Genomic DNA, 7,894 nt, shown 5'->3' on the forward strand with positions numbered 1-7,894 from the left:
TTAATTTCGGAGTGAATTCTCTTGGAGTAAAATTTACTCCGAAGGAAAGTTTATTTAAAAATTGAAACCCCGGGTCTTTTAATGGCGGAGCGAATTAGGATTGGAATGAAATCGAGATTTGCTGATAAATAGAGGAGTTTAGAAAGAGGAACAAAATTTAAAAAGGTTGAAAACTAGATCAATGAGTTAAAAAATCAATGAGACTATATAGATGAATTTTTTCGATAGGAGATACTCTTTATTTAAAGAACGTTATCCAGAGGTAGATTTTATTAATACAAAGTAATATAACTAAAGATACAAGCATCCTTTCCCGAGGCCGTTCGTTCAAGTAGTCACGTACTGGCTTTGTCAGACACAGTTTGTATTGTTTACTAGAATCCAGTCTTCCAGTGGTCTATTTCACGGTTAACGCTCGAGATTTATATCAATAATGTATTTCTTGCCTTTATATATTGTTCTATATATATATTTGTTACTCCTTTACATTATTCAACAAAAAGAAAATGTGTTCATTTTAAATGGCATTAAAATGCAACGAAAAGAAACCATCTGAAAGCTATTTATTAACTTTAAATTAATAAACCTCGCTTGTAATATTTAAAAAGTTAATTTAAATGTTAAAAAGATTAAAAATGATATTTTAAATTTAATGAATTTTATATTAAAGACATTCAAATTTAATACTTTTATACCCTATATTTAACCAACAGTAATTGGTGGTTACTTTTTTTTACCTCTATTATTTTACTATTGAATTAAACTTGACGTGTAAATGAACCTTTCATCAATAAGTTTAATTACGTTTTTATAGAAAGCGGCTTAAAAATAAAAATTATTATTTTTCTTTTAATTATAATTTAATGTCAGTCTACTGTCGGTTTAATAATGATTTAGTCTCGTTAAATCTACTGTAAAGTTTAACTACTCAGAACTGCATCAAAATTACGACCTCATTTTTTTTTTTTTTTTTCAACAATTGTCATTTTATTTGAGATGTTATTTTCCTAGTGATTTTAATTCAATTCAAAGTTCGCGCGCATAAAGAAAATTTATTTTGCGGCTTCTGTTAAATTTTAAGGTATCACAAAAAATATATATAGATATATATGTGATGTAAGCTCTAGTTAGCTTTAGAATGAGTTTGTAAAGGTTCATTTTCATTATTTTTTTTTTTTAAAGGCATTAATTTTTTTTTATTCAATTCTAATCGTATAAAACCATATGAATGTACTGATGCATAAATGTATCAATGAACTCTTTGTAGCGGCATTTGATAGGATGAAAAATAAAAAAAAAAAGCGGAAGAGGATGAAATGTATCTTGTGTTAGAAAGGACAGTATCAGTCCGACGATACGCAACATCAGCTCACGACTGGTTGATTGTCAGGGCGATCGCATGTTTACGTTTTAAATCTCACGTTCCACTGATTACACTCGCGCACTGATAGGGGTAGTATTGGTGGTGGTGGCGATAGTAATGCCAGTGGTGGAGGATACAGACCGAAGAATACAATAGTAGTGTAGCTACGAAGGGGTAGTAACAGTTGAGCAAGAAACGGGTGAGGGTGAGAGTGAGGGAGAGGCCGAGGGAGAGGGAGAATCAACGATCCAACCGCGACGACTCGTAGTATCTCCGCGGACACCGGCTAAACCACCCTGCGTTGTTTTATCGCGATAAGTTAATAGTGTTATTACATAAATTATTAACTATTAATTACGCCTCGTGATTTATTTGTTTACTTGTTTATCAACAAATTAATTAGCAGCAATGACACTTCTTATTTATTTTTTAAACTTAAGATTTTGAGACCGAAGTACAACTTTTATAAATATTTTTTTATGTGAAAATTTTATTTAATTTCCATCATTATGTTGATTACTGACATTTTATTTTTTAATTTTAATGACGGATTTTGTCGGCTCTACTCAATCAACTAGAAATTTTTTTTTTTTTTTTTTTTTTTTTTTTTTTTTTTGAAAAAGTGAATTTTTTAATTTTATTTTTATAGACTATATTTATATTTATATCATATATTGAAGCCTCATTATTGATCGAGGTGAGTTTAAATTTTAATTAAAAAAAATCTTGTAATTATTTTTTTTTAATGACAGACATTTTTAATGGTATAAATTTAAAAAAACGTAGTAAAAAATATATCACTCGAGCAGAGATTAATTGTCAGGAAATATTTTCTAAAAAAAAAAATATGAAAATTTATTCAGAAATGCGGATTTAAGGCTTTAATATTTATCTGCTATTAATAATAATAATATTAATAAAAAAATATACTGGGACATTATTTCTGGTGACCAATTGAGTGGAAATCGTCCAAGAGCAAACTGTGCCATCGACAATTTCCCTCGAGACAGTAGTCAGGTGGGAATTCTCTCTTCAGCTAGATATTGAAGATGACTCTTAATCTGCGAACAGAGAGAAAGACATTCTTATTTCATTTATATTTTTTTCCTTTACTCGGGATTTACTCGGCTCTTCAATTAAATTTAAAGCCGTGGGTGCTGCAGTCTAACACAAAACCAAAACTCATCTCTTCTTTTACTTATTCGTTGCTAAATTAAATTCAATCTCGATGAAAATACTTTTGAGGATTCAATATTCTTTGTTTTATCCTTAATAACTATAAAAACTCTGCTCACTCATATATATATATATATATATATATTTTTTTTTTTTTTTAATTCATTGCATAAAATATATATGTCTACATACATTAAATGTATATGAAGAAATGGCAATATTAAAAATGATCTAAAGAGATTATATTTTTTTATAATAAAAAACTACCAAGTCAATTTAATTTAACGATTAAAGTTTTATAATTTAGTTGATCGTAAAAACTGAAACGTTTTCAGTTTAATATTATGCCTGATATTTATAGTATAATGAGATCGAGCTTCAGCTGTGACAATTTTTCCTCGTTTACGATTCGCGTAACTGCTAGTGATAATTTACGATTATTTTACTGCACAATATTGTCTGTTATTTATTTATTTATTTACTTTTTTTCACATGCAATCAAAACTGCATTAACAGCAATCTTGTTTTACCCTTACAATATTTTTTTACTCTGTATTTTATTGAGTAAATTACTTTTAAATGCAATAAAAAATATTTTTACGTAAATTTAGGTCAAAATACTAAAAAGAGAACGCCTTTGGCATCTGTTGGAATTAATCAAATTATTTTAATGGTAAGCGGGAAAAAAACGGATAAAATGGGCCGGGATTTTATACCAATTTTTTTTTACTGAAAATTTGCGGCATTGTCCAGACTGACCAACTTGCCTCCTTTGTTTTCTTAGACAAAAAAAAAATGAAAAATAAAGTCCACTCTGCAATTTTGAATTTTTTCAAAAAGTTCTCTACGTTTAGATCGTAGCCTTTAATAAAAAAAAAAATTCGCCTCAGGTTTGTCTATATATAAGCAAATATATAATGTAGGCAATAATTTATATGAAATTGATCGGTAAATTATAATTCTAAAACATTTATTTGTAGTTATGCCTTTCAAAAAGTCTATGTATACATAAAACATTTTTTGATACATTTCCGTATAAATTTACGATTCAACGTGATATGTCTGTTATTTGAGGTAAACATTCCATCGATTTATCCGTTAAAATATTTTCATCTCGGTAAATTCTCAGAATATTCTCCGTCAATTTTTTATCCGTGAAAATAAATAAGTTAAAAAAAAAATTCCTTATTTAAATTTGCTCAGAGTATTTCGTTAATTCTGTTGTAATTATTGGTTATTATTTATTGAAATTCTATGTCTCTGTAAACTGACGGCAGTATAAAGTGAGTGGTGATTAAAAATATAAAAATACCTTGTATAGTAACGGTGATAATGGAAATCCGATAGGGAAAGTATTATATTTTAAATAATGGTAGTAAATTAAAAATCAATATAATCAAAATTAATAATAGATGTTTGTAGGCCGAGAACACTAATTAATAACCGGTGAACGCTATTTAATGACTAGCATGTTCTAAATAACGACTGGTTATTAGGCATAGATTCGAGATATTTAACACTAATATCTATACTTAATGGCTATAATTTATTTTTAATTGTCATTATTATAAATTTTTTTTTAAATTTTTAAGTGAAAAAAACAATTGTACTCAAAGGTTATCACCCGAGTCAAAAAACAAGGATCTAAGTCTCAAATTTCTCAATGAGGCTTTTGAGTACTAAACCAGAATTTTTGGACGGGCAAATACAGGCCAGGCGGCAAAATGACCTAGTATGAATTTAAAAGAAGGATTTGAATTGCAATGGGATTTAAAAATAAAAAAATTTCGAAAATTACCGTAGGTAGAAAATTTTAATTTAAGAAAAATGGAGGCTCAATATAAATGTTAGATATCTTTTAAGGTTCAACTAACATAATCCAATAAAGCCGATTTACGTTCTCATAAAAACCACTACTTTCCCGGCTTTTATGAAGTGTATAAAAATAAAACAAGTTTTAAACCCTTTGTAGAGATTTTTGTACAATTGAACGCAACTAACTAGTGGTTAGAATTATCAAAGTCCATTTCTGAGCTTCTGAAAGACTGGTCGAGAATATAAAGCTCTACTCGACACTTACTTCAGGTGAAAAATGGGCTACTTTACTACTCATTCCTTTTTTTATTCTTTTTTACTGCTCGCAACCTTACTGCTCGGGTTAATGGAAAGTATCAACTTGTTCCGTAAAAAAAAAGTATCCTTGCATGCCCTAGTACATCTTTTCCCAAAGTGATGCGCTCAATAACCAAAAGTCAACTTATTTTTATATTTTCATTCCTCTAAAATTTTTATCTATCCTCACATTTTACAAAAACTCATGGTGATTTCACGGGAGACTTTGGTGTTCTCAAGCATATCAAATTTTTTTTTTTTTGATAATTATTGATTTCTTTTTTTTTATCTATATTCAATAAAAATTCGGATATGAGTTTAGCCGAGTTGAGGTCGCGTGAACACGTGGCTTGATGGAAAACTGATTGAAATTCAAAATTCGTAAAAGCTCAGGACCACATCGTGTATGATGACGTAGGATCTAAACGAGTAGTTTTGGAATTGACGTGAAATATTGCTATTACTGATATTTATTTATATATATATATATATATATATATATATATATATATATATATATATATATATATAGATCTATACATTAGTTGTTTCTTTTTGCTTTTGATCATTTGTATGTAAACGTCGCGATCCCCCTCACTCTACAATTACACTCCATTCTCTTCAAAATCGAATCCTTTGGGCTTTTGATAAATTTCATATTCCCCTCAATTTATTTCATTTTATTTATTTTTTTTTTTTTACCTTCGTTTTATACTGCGTTATAAAAAAATTACCATTTATATTTTTTTTTTTGTAAATATAAATTTATCTGAATGTTGTCAATAATATATATAGTAAATATATATAGTAAATACAGTCTGATCTCGTTGAAAAAAAAAACATTCGGAAACGCAAACAAAAAATATTCAATTGACAGAAATTTATCAACTTTTAAATGTAAATTAGAAACGTGGCAATAAAAAATATATGGAGATATTTTTATTTTAATGTGATCGATCTCTAGCGAAGGGCGAAGGGTATTGCTGGTAATAATAATAAAAATAAATAAATTTTATTTAATTAGTTATTATTAAATGGCACTGGAAATTAATTATATTAATTAAATAATTTATTTTAAAATTAAATTATTCCAATGGAATATGACTTTGATATATATATTTATGACCTACTTTCTCTCGTATTTCGTACTTTAATTTTTTTTTTTCAGTTATGTAAGTTGATGGTAAAAAAAAATATAAATCTTCAATATTAATATTCAAATGTCCTTCGAAAACTTCCTCAGTATCAAATTCAAAAAATTTCTAAATTTTTCATTTGAATAAATTTAAAAATTCATATTTCCATTAGTAATTTCTAGAGGTATCATTTCTTCATGTGTTGTCGGAAACAAAAATTTCGATTTTTCAAAAATTCATCAATTTTTTAAATTCTCAAAATGCGCTGGTCAAAATTTTGATAAAAGACTGAAAAAATTTCCTAATCGGTCGTAAAAAAAATTTCAATATTTTTCAACCATTTTATTTTAGATTTATAAAGATGCTTTTTCTGATTGGTTTAAGAGCAAGTTCATTTCCTTATTTTTCTCCCTTCATTCTTCCAATCTTCTAGTCCTCGAAATAATCTTTGGATCTTTGAATTTATTTTTTTTCTATTCGCTGACAATAAGAGCCCCCAATTGAACTAATAGACCCTTGAGCGGTTTTATTTTTATCCTCGTTAAAAAAACATAAATTATACGTGACTATAATTGGCAGTCTATTAAATAAACTGAGTAAAATTGAATTGAACTGCATTGAATTAAATATATATATCAGGTAATCCAGTCAAGCTATTAAACGGTGGTGATAAATTAAAAAGTTTTTTAAATCAATCATCCCGCAATAAATATTCGATTCGTGATTGAATGTTTTATTGTACGTTGCATTGAAAGGTACTTACTTGTCCGTCATTGAATTTCAGTAGACGAGTAGATATATCTATAACACTATTAGTAATAATAATAATAATAATAATTGTATTATTACAAATGAGAGATACAAATATTGATGTCAATACACGATTCTCTAGTCGACGTGATAGGAATAATTGAATTGGAAATTTCATTTTACTATTCTTATTTTCATTTATAATACGTATGTCAATATATACGTTATACATTGATATATTTTTTTAATCAAATATATCGTTAAAATTTATTGGAAAAATAAAATCGTATAATGTTTTATGAGTTGCCCGAATATCATGAAAAAATAAATTTTCCGGCTGAAAATATATACTTTGATGAATTTCGGGATGAAAAAATTTTAGTGACTTTAATATTCGGTTGATCGGGCTTGTATCTCAATCTGTGGCTCGGAAAAATATCATTTTCTTATCCAATATCACTTTTATAGGATGAGAAATCTAACAAGTCTCAGTCTAACTTTAGATTCTTCGCTATTGAGTTTGTCAAATCCACGTTCCTGTATATTTTCAATACCAATCTTCCTCTTTTTTATTATTATTATTTTTTAAAGTGAATGACGTGGGAAAATATAAACTCGAGATATAATTCCGTCGTTATTACACTATTTGTGTGTGATAAAGACGCTGTCAGTCGCGGGCTAAATTCAATCGATAAAAAAAATTTTCAACTTTTTTTTAGCTCTTCTTATCAGTTTTTGAAGTAACGTAAAAAAAAAATAAATGACTTTTACTATGGAAAAAATAACTTGACCACAACTTCAGTGATAACAATTTTTAAATTTTATCTTCAAAAAATTTTGAAGTTCATGACTTATAAGTATAATATATATATATATTTATAAAAAAGTATCATTTCTTTTATTTATTTATGTAAATTCAGACATAAGGTCGTGAAGAAAAAAAAAAAAAAAAAAAAAACCAAATTTGAGAAATTCAAAATCTAGTCATCAATATTTTTCTTTCAGACGTAGGTCATATCTGTATAAATTAACGATATATATATGCATACATATTTTTTTTTTTTACCAAAACTTAGGTAATTATATAATCGATTTACATCGTACTGTTTACCAGGTTAATTATCTGTCAAAAGTTTTTTTCTCTCGAGACCGTCGCTGTAAATACGACAAATTCGAATTAAAGGACGAGAGAAATAAATTTTATTTTTTAAATTTAAATGATAAAGTTGATTTATATAATTTCATATAAGTATCACTATTTACATTTAATTTTATCTGGCCGCCATTTTGTGAGCTTTAATTAACTTTAATTTATTTTAATACTTTGCCGCAATTATGTTGATATTTAAAAAAGTAT

Source organism: Microplitis demolitor, chromosome 10, assembly GCF_026212275.2.
Source record: "Microplitis demolitor isolate Queensland-Clemson2020A chromosome 10, iyMicDemo2.1a, whole genome shotgun sequence".
Lineage (NCBI taxonomy): Eukaryota > Metazoa > Arthropoda > Insecta > Hymenoptera > Braconidae > Microplitis > Microplitis demolitor.